The sequence below is a fragment of the Aedes albopictus genome, chromosome 3, assembly GCF_035046485.1.
Source record: "Aedes albopictus strain Foshan chromosome 3, AalbF5, whole genome shotgun sequence".
Lineage (NCBI taxonomy): Eukaryota > Metazoa > Arthropoda > Insecta > Diptera > Culicidae > Aedes > Aedes albopictus.
Genome location: NC_085138.1, coordinates 331,603,459 through 331,619,339, shown reverse-complemented (window position 1 = coordinate 331,619,339; position 15,881 = coordinate 331,603,459). Strand labels below are relative to the sequence as shown.

Sequence of the window (15,881 nt, the reverse complement as noted above, 5' to 3'; positions counted from 1 at the left end):
CTTTAGAATATGCTCAAATTATTACACTAAAACCTCTTTTTTGCACCTTGCTGGGAGGATGGTAGGCTGTGCGTAAATTAAAAATATGCGTAAATTTAAAAAGTAGGAATTTTGTACATAATAAAGTTAGGGCTTTGACTCGTATGCAGAAGGTCCTGGGTTCAATTCATGGCCCGTCCCTTTTCTCCTATTTTGCATCTTTCTACATACTTTCTCTCTCTTTTCTACATATACACCTTATACATTCACATGTTCATAGTCATCGCTAAAACAGAAATTGGTCGAAAAAGCCCGTTTCCCTTCCTTCCAACTTTCCTAGCACAGTGTCAATCTATCAGATAACGCCTACGAGCGCAATCAAGCGAACTGTGCCTCAAAATCTTCAGAGTAATAAATACATTAAGGTGATAACGACGGCATCCACGCACCAATATGTGAACCCATTGCCAACCATATCCCATCAACACTCCAACAATACAAACGATTGTGATCACTTCCTTCCCTTTCCCTACATTGACCTGCAACCTACCGTGGCAGGCGCTATTGTCGCATAAAAATAGAAGATCACCAAAACTCATACACTGAAGATGCCTGCTTAGTCCCCGGTAGATATCTCATTGGTTCCTTGTGTGAGTTTAGCTGGTCTGGCGATACTGGAAAAGCATCCACGGGCGGTCAATCAAGCTCAAGCTCAAGCTCATGAAGTTGGGGCTTTAATGAGGAAATTTCAGGGCGTTTGCACAGGTTTCGTTGGTGCTTCATTTGAATTATGAGATAATGACGGTAACTATGGCATCAGTGGCCAGAAAACATTTATGTATAGGCGAGACCAAATAGAAGTTAAATGGTGTTTCAGGGGGTCCAAAGGAGTGTCAAGGAAAACCAGGAGATCTCAGCAGCGTGTCAAGGAAGCTCCAGGTGGTTAAGGAGGAGTGTTTCTGAAGGTGGCCTCAGGGATCCAGGAGGTTCCAGGGAAGTTCCAGAGAATCTAAGAGGAGTTTCACGGGGTTTCTTGGCCTTCTGGGGACTCCAGGGATCTCAGGGCGCTTTTGGGGATCTCGGCCGGATTGCAGGGCGCTGCAGGAGAATTTCAGGGGGTTTCAGAGAGAGAGAGAGAGTTGCTATATATGTCAAAGGCGTTCCAAAAAGTCCCAGAGAGTTCGAAGGGCTCAAGGGGTCTTAGGGTACTTTATGGTTTCTCAGGGTCGTTTTATGGAGTCTCAGTCAGTCAACCAATGATCGTATATGATGTTACATAAGATGTTAAAGTGGAGGCGATATGCGTACATTTTACATGCGCTTAAATGGAGGCATGCACGCATATGGCCTCCACTTTATCATCTTATGCAACATCTTATACGATTACTGGTTGACTGGGGGTTCCGGAGGGACGTTTGAGAAGCTTAAGTGGGTCTCAACACTAAGGAAAATTCCCTCATAATTTATGGCAAATATCCATATGCCAAATCACATCCGAAGTATATGCAACCAATACCCGCTGACGCAGGCAAATTAGTGCATGAATAGTATGTCCTTCAAATGAGTATGAGTAACAGCTGTATGGTGCCTCCTCAAAAGTATGAGTCGCACTATTGGAAAACATTTGTTTACCACCATTGCAAAAATCCATGTCCCGGACACATATAGATTCCCGGAAAGTTCCAGAGAGTCTCAGGGGCGTTTTAGGAGGTATCACGAGCTACCAGTAGATCTTGACACCCCTGGGACCCTCTTGAAACATCCCTGAGATCTCCTAATATGCTTCTGAAATTCCTTGGGTCCCCCTTGAAACGCCCCTGAAATCTCCTGGTACCCTCTGAAACTCCCTTAAATGCCCCTGAGATCCACTGAAACGTCCCTGAGACCTGACCCTGACACCCCCTTGAATGCACCTGAGACCTCATGGTACCCCCTGAAACTCCTTGGGCCCCCTTGAAACGCTCTGGTGCTCCTTTAAAAACGCCTGGAATACACCTGAGCCCCCTGAATCGTCCCTGAGCCCCCTGAAGTCCCCTGGAATCCCCTAAACTCTTTGAAGAGTTCCTGAAACCCCATAGAATCCCTTCAGATCCCCTGCAATCCTGTAGCTTCCTTAACACCCCTTGGATTTCCCTGGAACTCCATGACAGCCTCTAACTCATAGCGTTGGGCAATTTTGAATCGATATTCGCAAAATCGATGTTTTTCTTCCAACTAATCGATTTTTTAATCGATTGAAGCTCTACAAAATCAGCCGAATGGATTGGACATTTGATTTTTCTTCCGATTCAAAAATATTAAATCTTCAAATTTTTCAGATTGCACTGTCTCAACATTGTATCCATTTTCGACCCAGAATCGTGAAATGTTCGATGGACCAGCTGTTATAGTGATGGTAAATTTGATTAGACAAATAAAACATCACATGAACTTGTAACGGACCATTTTATAGTTTTGTAACATTTTTTAATAAGCAAAGCATTCGTTTGAATCGGTAAATCGATTCTACTGGACCGATTCGAATCGATTAACAAAAATCGATGTCTCAGACAAATTTGCAAAATGCTACAACCCTGAGACCACATTGTATTTACAGTGGAGTGGTGGTAAAAGCCCATGACTATCACGCCGAGAACCTTAGATCGAATAACACTCGATATAAAATGTGAGTTCTTTCTTCGGAAGGGAAGTACAACGTGGGTCTCGAGATGAACTAGCCCCGAGTTAGAAACAATGTGCCGGAGTAGCGATACGGAGTCGTGGGTGCGAATCCCACCAAAACAAGTGTTTTTACCTTTCTCGTACACCAAGGTGTACCGAAAGGCTATATGTTCACTCCAAAAATGAAATTTTGATAGAGCCCCCAGGGAGGCAAGTTTCATATACCAATCGACTCAGCTCGACGAGTTGAGATGATGTCTGTGTGTGTGTATGTGTGTGTGTATGTATGTGTGTGTGTATGTGTACAAAAAAAGGTCACCTCACTTTTAGATAGTAAATATCAACCGATTTTAACGATCAATGGCTCATTCGACGCAGAATCTGGTCTCATTGTTTCCTATTGAAAATGGTTCGGATCGGTCCAGCCGTTCCGGAGTTATGGCCATTTAGGTGTTCCGGATCGGTACCCCTGGAAGGGGCCCTACATGAACATGCACCAAACCCATGCATGCGACCCATCAAACCACGGCATTTACGATTATCTGATGAACGATGAGCAGTAAAATAGTCTCAGACCATATCTGAACCGGTAGTGTTCCGGAACCGGTTCTGGGTGTCCCGTCGGAAGTGGCCAAATATCAAATTGAACATAAATCATGCATGCGACACATCAAACAGCGGCTTTTTCGATAATCTGATGAACGGTTAGCAGGAAAACAGTATCAGACCACATCTGAACCGGTAATGTTCCGGAACCGCTTCCGGAAGTCCCACCGGAGATGGCCAAATATAAAAGGGTACCAAACCCATGCATGCGACACATCAAACAGCGGCACGGTGTGTCTAAAACCGTTATTAACAAAATAAAATACCCATCTAAGCGGTACCCACCATTCGAAAGATATAGTATCCAGGTATCATCTCTGAAATTTTGGAAATGTTTCATCGAGGGAATTGATAGTTTGAGCGATTTGAAATTAGAGGACGATTTTCAATGAAATTTTCTTTGAACTATTAATATTCAATCGTTGTTGTATCACGATCGTGGCCATCGACCTGTCCCTCATAAATTTGGAACTCAACATTCGAAACGTATGGTATTCGTGTATTCTTACTGAAATTTGAGAACAGTTTATCTACGAAATCAAAAGTTATCGTGAATTGAATTTATAATCCAAATTCATAGGTTTTTACAGTATTTATAGCAATTAAACAGTTACCATTTACTACAAATAACCAAAACCAATTCAAATGCCCGCTGTTGTAGTCAATCACAGCATTCAACAACTGGTTCAAATAGGATATAGATGTCTGGAACGTACGATATCTGTCCCATGTTTCTGAAAAATTGCTGGGAACGCTCTCAGTAGCTTGCTCTCCGAACACACCAAGAGATTTTCCAGTATGTACCATCTCAGACCAGCAACTGGAACTGCAAAATATGAAACTTTGACAAGTTCGGCAAATTAAGGGTCTCCCATATCATTCCAAACCTAGCCTAGCCTTCAACGTGGTATAGTCTGGATCCAATTTATCTATGAAACAAGCTCTGTAGATGTCTTTGTAGAGTTTTAATGCCTGAAATATAATTATAATTAAACCATCATAGTCGATTAAACGCTTACATTCAAAAGATCGTGTAGCTTATGACCTCCTTTAAAAACCATCAAAGCGATCATTAAATTGTGACATGCTTTTCCTGTGAAGTCATACGTTCGTTGGTGATGTCTCACAACAGTACCTTTACCTGTACCTTTGCAGGACTTGCTTTTTTGGCGGCTTTGTACAATGCATTCCAAGAGTTATGTGCAAAGCAGGTTGGGGAGTGGCAGTCAATATCAACTCCTGATCCATACCGTTAACTAAGAGCCCATTTAAACAACAAACTAGGAGTTTCGCTTACAAACTTAGATGTTTTCGCGTGCAAGAATGATGACAACGCTACTTCACCATGCCGTGAGGCTAATAAAAATCGCCTAACAATTTGCTTTAATTGCTGACTCGCTTCTACACATTACAAAAAATGCTGCTTTCCCTTCTCAATTTCTGGTAACCATTGTTACAGATCCGCTAGACATCCTTTGACCATTCATATACCACGTTGATTACAAAGCTTGTATCCCAAAAGTTTCATATTTATCGGTTCCACGTTAAGCAGTTCTGAGAATACTCTGAGAAATATCTTAGTGTGTTTAGAGAGCAAGCTATTGACAGGGTTTCCAGCGATTTTGCCGAAACATGGTGGAGATATTGTACGTCCAGGACATCTAAATCCTATTTCATCCAACTATTGAATGCTGTGATTGACTACAATAACGGGCATTCGAACTGATTTTGGTTATTTGTAGTAAATATTAACCGTTTATTTGCCATAAATAGGGTAGCGAACCACTTGGGCAGCGGCCGGTATTTTGGGCACTCTTCGCTATAACTCAATCAATTCCAAACCAATTGACTTGAAATTTTGTGCATGGCTAGAAACTATACGTATCTCATCGCGTTCCAAAAATTGTGTCAATTGGTTCAAAATTGGCTGAGTTATAGCAGAAAAGTGCCCAAAATAGGACCCCTGCCGAGATGGTTCCACTTCCCTACCGTAAAACCTATGGATTTGGATTATAAATTCAATTCACGATAACTTTTGATTTCGTAGATAAACTGTTCTCAAATTTCAGTAAGAATACATGAATACCATACGTTTCGAATGTTGAGTTCCAAATTTATGAGGGACAGGTCGATGGCCACGATCGTGATACAACAACGATTGAATATTAATAGTTCAAAGAAAATTTCATTGAAAATCGTCCTCTAATTTCAAATCGCTCAAACTATCAATTCCCTCGATGAAACATTTCCAAAATTTCAGAGATGATACCTGGATACTATATCTTTCGAATGGTGGGTACCGCTTAGATGGGTATTTTATTTTGTTAATAACGGTTTTAGACACACCGTGGCGGCATTTTCGAAAACCTGATGAACGGTTAGCTGGAAAACAATATTAGACCATATCTGAACCAGTAGTGTTCCGGAACCGGTTCCGGGGGTCCCGACGGATATGGCCAATTAAAAAAGAGTACCTAACCCATGCATGCGATACAACAAATAACGGCTTTTCTGATAACCTGATGACTGGCTATCAAAGAAATAGGTTAGGATCACATTAGAGACAGCCGGTTGTATTCCGGAACCAGTTCCGGGTGTCGCGCCGGAAATGACCGAATATAAAAGTGAACCAAACCCATGCATGCAACACATCAAACAGCGGCTTTTTCGATAATCTGAGAAACGGTAAGCAGGAAAACAGTATCAGACCATATCTGAACCGGTAGTGTTCCGGAACCGGTTCCGGATGTCCCACCGGAAGTGGCCAAATTTAAAAGAGTACCAAACCCATGCATGCGACACATCAAACAGCGGCATTTTCGATAACCTGATGAACGGTTAGCAGGAAAACAGTATCAGACCATGTCTGAAACGGTAGTTGTCCGGAACTGGTTTGGGGGGTCTCGACGGATGTGCTTCAGGGGGGGCAATGCGCTCATGCGCTCTTCTGTTACAGTGCTTTTGCACTTTTTGTCGCTTCTAAACAGTGCTTCTCATCTGTGCACTTAATTTTCAAGCGATCCCAGCTTGCTGGTCGCTCCTCCACTTCCGCTGCAGCTCCGTCATCATTTTTGTGACTGCTCTGTTGATCGCATTCCACGTCTCTTCAGTACGGCACATCTCGTCGACGATGTTGTCCACGCTTAATGCCGGCATCGATCTTCTTACCGCCTCGAATCTGGGGCAGATGAACACCATGTGCTCCGGTGTCTCCTCCACGTTCTCGCACTCCGGGCAGAAGGGCGAAACGGCATGGCCAAACCGATGTAGGTACTGCCTGAAGCAGCCATGACCAGACAAAAACTGGGTTAGGTGGAAATTCACTTCTCCATGCTTCCTGTTCACCCAAGTCGTCACATTAGGGATGAGCCGATGGGTCCATCTTCCTTTCTCCGTGGAATCCCATTCCTGTTGCCACTTTGTCACTGAGGCCGTTCGCACCAACGTTCTCACTTGGCTGGTCCTCCTCCGCTCGTAGCACTCGATGTCCTCCTCCAAGGTGATGCAGATCGGGATCATCCCTGCAATCACACAAACTGCCTCCGACGATATTGTTTTATACGCGCTCGCTACTCGTATGGCCATGAGTATGTATGTATGTATGTATGTATGTATGTATGTATGTATGTATGTATGTATGTATTTATGTATGTATGTATTAGACTGGGTCAACAAAGTCGATTTTTTGGAACAAAGCTTTTTCGATTCATTTTAGCGTACAAAGTAACTGTGCAAAATTTGGGAGCGATTGGTTGCTTCCCCGTATTCCGCATTGCGATTGAAATTTGTATGGAATTTTGTATGGGAAAACGTGATTTTTTGCATTTTTCTCATAAATTGAAATTTTTCTTCTAAAACAATCTAACCAATGACGGTAAAGTATAGCCTAGGATATGCCGAAAAACTTTGCCGAAGACCGCAAAGTGATCCGACACTTGTGAAAAAAGTTATAACGTACAGATTGCCCGGTGGTGCTTAACATTTAACATGTAAAGGAATAACATCAATAATAAAATCACAATTTTTGGCCTAAGTTACCAGGCGAATAACTTTTTTCACAAGCGTCGGATCACTTTGCGGTCTTCGGCAAAGTTTCTCGGCATATCCTAGGCTATACTTTAACGTCATTAGTTACATGGTATTGAACAAAAGAATTTAACTTATGAGTAAAATGCAAAAAAGTACGTTTTCCCATACTAACTTCCATACAAATTTCAATCGCAATGCGGAATACGGGGACGCAACCAATCGCTCCCAAATTTTACACAGTTGTGTTAGGCGCTAATATAGATTGAAAAAGCTTTGTTCCGGGATGATACAATCAAATTTAAAGTTTCTCCATACAACGTTGACCCACTCTAGTATGTATGTATGTATGTATGTATGTATGTATGTATGTATGTATGTATGTATGTATGTATGTATGTATGTATGTGCGTAAAATAAGTTCACTCACTTTAAAGGCACTTCCCATTGGCCGATTTTTCGGATTATATCTTGAATCTAACGGAATTGTTTGCTATTAAAAATGGTCCAGATCGGCCAAGGCGTTCCGAAGTAATGGACATTTCAGTGATCCGGACCAGCACCGGTAGAACTGGCTAAACTGGACTAGCCCCATCATGCGATACATCAAACTGCGGCGATTTTTGTAACCTTTAGCATGGTTGGCGAGTTTTGTGCGGAAATCAACACTGGAGACCAGAAGTTCTTCGATGTCGGCCCAAAATTCAAGATGGCAGCCAAATGTTCAAGGTGGCTGCTCAAAATTTAATATGGCGGCTGTTTAATAGAGATTTAGGCTCTTAAAGCATGCTATATGGGAATATTTGATATGTGGTAGATGTCTGGACTCCTAAAATGGCGACTTGAATATCCAAGATGGCGGTCTGAAATCCAAGATGGTGGCTTCAAATTCAAGTTGGCGTCTGTTTAAAGAAGTTTAAGGCTCTAAAACCATGCAATATTTGGTATGGGAAAGATGTCCGGAGTCAAAAAATGGCGACCAGAATGTACAAGATGGCGATCTAAAATCCAAGATTTCTCTAACGGTTGTTTAATGAAGTTTTAGGCTCTAAAACCATGCAATATTGGTATATTTGATATGGGGAAGACTTCCAGAGTCCAAAATAGCGATCAGGATATTCAAGATGGCGATCTAAAACTTAAGATGGTGGCTCCGAATTCAAAATCACGGCTCTTTAATGGAGTTTTAGGGCCTGAAACAATACATTTTTGGTATATTTGGTACGGGGATGATTTTTGGATTCCAAAAATGGCGACTTGAATATCCAAGATGTTGGTCCAAATTCAAGATAGCGTCTTTTTCTTAAGAGTTTGAGGCTCAAACATTAAAAGCCAGATAAACGATATGATTTCTGGTATCATGAAATGGATTTCTGTTAATTGTATGAAAGTGCGATATACATCAACATTTCGCTTGAGTTTTATTGAAATGGAATTTCGAAGGCACGAGAAAGGCGCCATCACCGCTAGGTGGATTAATTAGGGTTTTTTTCATTATTTTATCTTTCATTTTGACAATTGAACGCAGTTTATTTACCAATGTTTCAAGTGTTTACGTCTAATTCAGACATACTGGCCGACTGGTATAGCCTGAAGCGCTTAATAAATTAATTGAATCTTATGTTCTTTGGGGCTGTCCATAAACCACGTGGTCATGAGGGGGGGGGGGGGGGGGGGGTTCGGCCAATGATCATTTTGTATGGACTAATAAAAAATTTTGTATGGACGAATGACCACGCGGGGGGGGGGTTGAAAAGTCCCAAAAAAATGACCACGTGGTTTATGGACAGCCCCTTTGAGCACTTCCACAGTTCATAATTGAATGGCTTTCTTCGCTCGGCATTTCCTCAATAAGTTTATTGTGAGGCAAGCATAATGCTCCGCCCGGGAAGTCGAAAACAGCTTCCTGTCGGAACGGGAATCGAACTGCCATCTATTGGAGATTCAAAGCTGTATCCACAAGGCTAACTGCAGAATCGTAGTCTCCATTGAATTTTGCTGTCTATTAATGACATAAGGGTTTATGGACGGAGGGGGGTTGGTCAAATCTTACTTGAAATACAAAAAAAATTCAAAAGGGGGGGGGGGGGGTGGTGACGAAAAATCGCGAAAGTTCCCTTACATAATAAAAGGACAGCCCCTAGAATGATCACTTGAAATATCCATCATTTTAAAGAAAAGGGATCGCACCATCAATATAAAGTAAGTCCTGATGTGGTTTCCAAAATGCAGTGCAAGTCATGATTTTAATCAAAGTATTCAAATTTCTATCCCATAGCGCCTCGTTCCAGGCACCAAGCTTTTGTTATTGTTATTTTATGACGTTTGCCGAATACCATGTGCTTGCTTGTGCACACAATTTCACGTGTGCGGGTACGTTGCAACCTTTTGAAACACCAAACCCAAACTGAGAGCACCATGCTCCGAAAAGGAGGAAGCCATCCTCGGGATGTTACTCAGCCTGGCCAGGATGACGATATTACAAAATGTTTTAAAATAATGTTCCAACGTTTATGACGCGAAGAGAGCTAATAAACAACCCGTACGGTGTATCATGGCATTAGTCCTGGTAGGTGGAAAAGCTGGCGTTTCGCGTCGTCGTTGTCATCGTCGTCATCATGGCCTTGGTCGGTGGAAACGTTGACGCCGCACTAACTCGGAGAAGCACATTGCAGGCTTCTGCATGCTGGCTGGGGGTAATCAACAATCCACGCGCCACACCCACCACCAGTTTGTTCTAGTTTAACTTGACCGCAAAAATGGAAATGTGAAAATACCTACCAAAATGCCTCGCCATGCGAAGGAACTCCAGGCACTCCAGGAACTCCAGGCACATTCCAGGACGTAGAACGTTTGTGGGTTTCGTTGATAGAAAAGGTTGACCAGCTTCTACGCAGTAGTCAACTGTTTGCAAAATATAAAAGGTTATTGTATGGCGGAATGGAATTTTCAACCGAGTCGGAATTTGTGTGGGATTTCTTGTCGTTGCCATTATTCCCCAATATGGGAATTTCGAGAACTTATATTTAGTTCAAATTATAAGTGGGCGAAATGTTTGTGGCTTTGGTCAAAGGCATGTTTAACTATTCTACTGAAAATATTGTCATGATTTGACATGAATCTGACGCTTCTCAAATTTAATTCAGAAATTCACTGATTTCTGATAAATTCATATTGAATTCCATCCTCAGTGCTCACAAATGTTGCAAAAAATCCTTTTGACTCGCACGATTTTTATCACCTTTTCCTGATTCCAAATATGATTTTCCCCGCAACATGTAACGTGTATCAACACATCCAACCCCACAAAAAAAAAAAACCTTCTCGGAACAGGCACAAGCCAAAATTGTGTATGCCATCCACCGTTTTTCCCACCGTTTTGACTCATAAATATTGAACAACGAAGCCACCGAGCATTTTCGGACTGTTTTTCCGCTACTGTGACTGCAACTCACCATGTCACAGTCACCTCCATTATCCGTCAGGACAGGAAGTCACCACTCGGTTCCACACCTGTTGGGATTTCATACAAACACATTCGCTTGCTTTCCATTCTGCCGCCGCCATCAACCTACTTTGTGATTCAATTGGGGATTCCGGATGGCTCATATTTTGATGCAGAGAGGTAGAAACAGTTGCGAAACTTTTCCGTTGGCTTGCAGATGTTGGAATGCATGTATGACCTACGGCAGATCGCATGATGCAACTGTAGAAAAACGGTTATGAACGTTTCTCCACCGCACCAAATATACCATGCACAAGCCCGTGCACATGCCGGGGCCAGTGGCGTAGTGGCTACACGTTCACTTCATGGTCATGGGTTCGATCCCAGCCCCGGCACTTGCAATTTTCAATCAGTTGCTTTTCTCCCCGAGAGCAGCTGACACCTCTTCTTAGCATATGCTCTAACGGACCCGGAAACTTGGATATCGGCTAACGGCAACTCATAATGGAACCCCAATCGGACTGGAAAAGGGAACAAGAGCCACACATTAACATCCGCGTGCTCATCATTCTACCCATGGACAGGGTAGAAAAGTGACAGCAGCGCCAAGGCAGCCAGTTCTATATTCATAGTAGAATTAGAATAGCATACATTTAGGCGCTGTACAAAGTGTAAGTGCAACTGCCAATTGGAATCGCTCACGCAGTGCTCTAGTAGACAAAAGAGCTGTAAATTAAGTGGTTGAAGAATAAAATTAAAAGCCCGCGCACAAGGGTTGAACTCCTCCCATTGCCGATGTTTCATACACTAGGCGCCCCTCCACCCTTTGCCAAAATAAAGAAAAAAAAAACGCCTCCCTTGTCACCTTGCCATGCACAACACGCTTACAAGACCTGTGGGTCTTTATGATCATGAGACAATGGTTTTATTTCAAGATGACTAAAGCTTAACGACACTTACTGTGGCCCTCACTTGAGAAGACAAATGCTCACTATCAGAATCGAACCATGCCAGAGCAACCCAAACTAACCCCACGTCTTCATTTGACAGAAATGTTCGATTTCCTGCCACAATGAGTCTCTGAATTTTACTGCCTCGATTTTATCATCGCCTATGGACATTTAGGACAGTTTCAAGAGGAGTGCAGCTTAGAGGGGCTTCAGGCTTTTTTTTAAGTTACGGGGAGATTACTAGGAGGTTTCCAAGTAATCTCCCCGTGTTTCATAAAAGGTTTCAGGGGATTCAGATGGTTTGATACAAATTCAGGGAATATTAAAGGAAGTCTCTAAAGGGACAGGCAGACAATTGTGGGGGCAAAGGATAACAACGTTGTGTTACAAAAAATATATCAAATATTGCAAAAAATTACAATAAATGTGTTACATCATTATGTTATAGACTATTATTTTAATATGTAAATTGGAACAAATGTTGTTATACATCTGCTTGAATAAATAAAAGAAGTTTTGCTATAATTTTGTTTCTAAAATAATAACAAATTTTGTTTCAACTTTGTTATGATTAATTAGTTATAAGAATCCTTACAAAAAAATTATATCAAATTCTGTTATTTCTAATAATGGTTGTAATAATTTTGTTATTATCTTGTTAGGCATCGTATAAAAATTACGTAACGATATAGGGGGAGAGGGAAGTCTGAATTGACGAATTTAGCGTTACGTAATTTGTGTACCTTGCCTTAGGTTCTTCTAGTCGGGGATCTGGGCGGTAGAACATCAAATTACAGGGTGCGTGCGATATTTTTGCACTAAACCATATCGTAATCATAAAACACGTTTTAAAAATAATTCGACAATAGATCTATACTCAATGATTTTTTCGCGAACAATTGTGATTATTTCAATGATTTAGGAAGAAAAAAGTGGTCCTAATATCGATAACCTTTTTTGAACGATCCTGTGAACCGCTGCAAGTCCGTTTTAGTGTTGTTCTCTATATTTTGGTCAACAATTGTATTATTTTAGGTAAAACTAGAATATGTTTTTGTACGAGGAGCTCCAATGGTATCATCGTTATGTGTGCCGTTCAAAATATATTCCATAAATTTGAAAAAGAGGTTTCTAGAAGACGAAAATGCGAACAACTTGAGTTTAAATATATGGAGCAGCTGCATACTATCTGCATTTTCTCAGCTGTCAAGAACGCTATGAAGCTGATTTTTTCAGTGTAGCTGGGGGATTCCATAGGCTTGTTACCTACAAAAAACTATATCGCTGGAATGGAAGATAGCGGAGAAATAACTGAAAGAAGTCGGAAATTCTAATTTGAGCAATGGTATTCTACTAGGGCTGCTCAATCATTTATGAGAAAATTTAAAACTAAAATATCCTAAGTCTGACCACCTCAATTTGCTGTTTTAGACTCCCATAAACTACAGCACATATTTGAACTGAATTGATAAGGTCTTAGGTATCGCTCGACTAGTCTGAAGTTTATATGGTAAAACTGGTACAAATATGTGCAAGAATGGCATAGTTTTAGTTTTCTGCCACTAGATGGCACTGGAAGCGTTCAATAACCCTTATTTTTATTATTATTATAGGGAATTCTATACGGAAAATCTTTGTTGAAGACCGCTAAGTGATCCGATGCTGGCTAAAAAAAGTTGTACCCTAGACTTGATGAAATATTCCTGTTTGAAGGTAAGTGCAAAATTACCGCACGCACCCTGTAATATCTTTAAATGATCTGACTAATGGATCAAATTCAAAAAAGAGAGAAAGGGCTGCGACTGGAATCGAACTGTTGACTTTGAGATCCATGAGCAGTTACTTTACCACTGCTTATGGATCTCTTGCTGAAAGTAGGAGTTAACAAGAGCATCAAGTTCTATGTTTCAGAAGGTGTTTGGGACTTATGAAGTGGTGTTGGTTTTACGGCGCTATGTTGTTGATAAAAGCGTGAAAATACTACATAGTTTTGATCTTGAACCATAATTTTCAGATTTTCCGATTTTTGGATGCTGTACATGAATGTGTGAAAGAATTGATTTTTAAATGTATTGTCATTGCAAGATTCAAAAAGTACTGCTCGGTATCAAAATCAGTTCTTTCACATTTTCAACACCAATACTCGAAATCCGAAAAATCTGAAAAAATACTATTTAAGATGAAACTGAATGCATTTCCTCATTTTTTGGTTTTTGATTTTTTATGGAATAACGAAGTAATATTTTCAAAACCGGGTTTCATACACATTTCGCCAGAAAATAAAAACCGGGTGATACCAGGATCCTTCTCTAAATGTAATGACAATCGATTTTTAAAATATTTGAATAACGAAAACAAAAAATGAGGAAATGGGGATTTTTTATTACCGCACGCGTTTGGGCCGGAGGGTCTCAGATTTTCATGAAACTATCTCCGCAGGCATGATTCATAGATATATGAATATTTAAAATAAATGAGAAAAATTCAGGGTTGCTTGTTTTCTCGGAAAACTCAGGTGGAACTCAAGAACGAATCTTTGTAGAAACAATTTTTTTATGAAAATGAAAGCAAATTTTCTCAAATAAAAAAAAACAAAACTGCAAAAAGTTTTCCATAAAAATTTCCTTCGTTGAGAAAATTCGTAAAAGCCGGGAAAAACTATGCCCGAACTTGTGGAAAATTAAAAAAAAAGTTTTTGAGAAGGTAATCTTATAATCTTCAATCGCTGAAAATTTCGGAATGCACTTTTATTTCGTATTTGAGTTATGGCAAATGTTGTGAAAAATAAATTTTCTATGTAAGCCTTTTCTTTGAAAAAATCATAACTTAAGGACGAAGCATCGTAGGAACAAAGTATTTCAATGAAAATGAAAGCAAATTTTCTAAAAAAAAAAAAATATGAACTTGAAACAGTTTTCCACATTTTTTTACCGTTGAGAAAATTCATACATAGAAGCCAAACAAACTTTGAGAAGGATACTTCATAAACTTCAATTCCAGTAGCTTTTAGAATGTACTTTTTTTCGTTTCTGAGTTATTTTGTGAGAAATTACCATTTAAGTGTTTTCAAAGGCATCATTTTTTATAGAATGTTGCAAAGAATTTAAATGCATGCATCAACGTTTTTATTTTATTTTTTGTTCTCTTATTGTTGAACACTTCTATCAGACCAAAAATTATTGCTTTTCATATTTAACTGATTTATTTGGTGTTTCGAATCATCATTATTTGTTCAGAGTATTAAACGGATATTGAATCATGACTCTAATTTTCAAAAATATCACTAAACAGATATTATTGAGCGTGTCCTTTCACCTAGATTAAATCACAAATGTATAACTATTTGCTTTTTGCGTATAATCACATGGAGCTTCACTTGCTATACAAAAGCTTTTTTTTTTCAAATATTTGTAGATACTGCTTTAAGGCGAAACTGGATCCATTTCCTCACTTTTTGGTTTTTGATCATCTTGTAAAATAACGAAGCAATATTTTCAAAATCGATTTTCGTCCACATGTAGATAATAGATCAAGGTATCTCCCAATTTTTTTTTATGAAAATTTTTATGAAATTTTTTTTAAGAAAATGTTTTTTTTTAGGAAAATGTTTTTCGCTTTCGCAGAAATCATTTTTGGATAAAATTTCACCAAAAAAAAAAGGTTCTTAAAAAAATGGAAAACTTTTTCCACCACAAAAAAAATACAGAAGATACCTTGATTCATTTTCAACATGTGCACGAAAACCTATTTTGAAAATATTGCTTCGTTATTTTATTTTATAAAAAAATAGGAAATGCTTCCAGTTTCGCCTTAAGTTAAATTTGTACATGCATTCTCCGCGCTCAAAATAGACAATTTGCACACCGCTTTGTCATATCTACTCTAGCCGTACTTATGAGAAAAACCTTTGAGAGTTTAACAAAAAAGTAACTTATGCAAAATGCAAACTTGAGCCAAAATTATAAAAAAAAATAAAGAAAAAAAAACTTCATTGTCGGTAGAACATTCTGACAACATTCGGGAGATAGTTTTGAAGCATTACCATGCTCCCATCTAGGCTGACACAATACAAAAGGCTGTGTGTCGCTGACGAAATTTTCCCTATCTTTCCGAAGATAAGCACAATTTGTTCTTCCTTACCAGATTTTATGTTTCTTAATATTGTGATTTTTAATTTTTTTACATGTGAAGTAATTTTTATTTATTTTTTACTA

At 39.7% G+C, this 15,881-nt stretch overlaps 1 protein-coding gene across 2 annotated transcripts in view; it reads left to right on the top strand.

Annotated features, from left to right (window-relative positions):
* The window catches only part of LOC109410089 (insulin-like growth factor-binding protein complex acid labile subunit), an 878,026-nt gene that overhangs the window by 829,470 nt on the left and 32,675 nt on the right, over positions 1–15,881 (top strand). The window contains exon 4 of one of the 2 annotated variants that reach the window (XM_062842954.1): positions 13,281–13,380. The exons of the other annotated variant lie outside the window; for it this stretch is intronic. The gene's annotated coding sequence lies outside the window, so the exon portion shown is untranslated. The remainder of the gene's footprint in view (positions 1–13,280; positions 13,381–15,881) is intronic. 2 annotated transcript variants of the gene reach the window in all.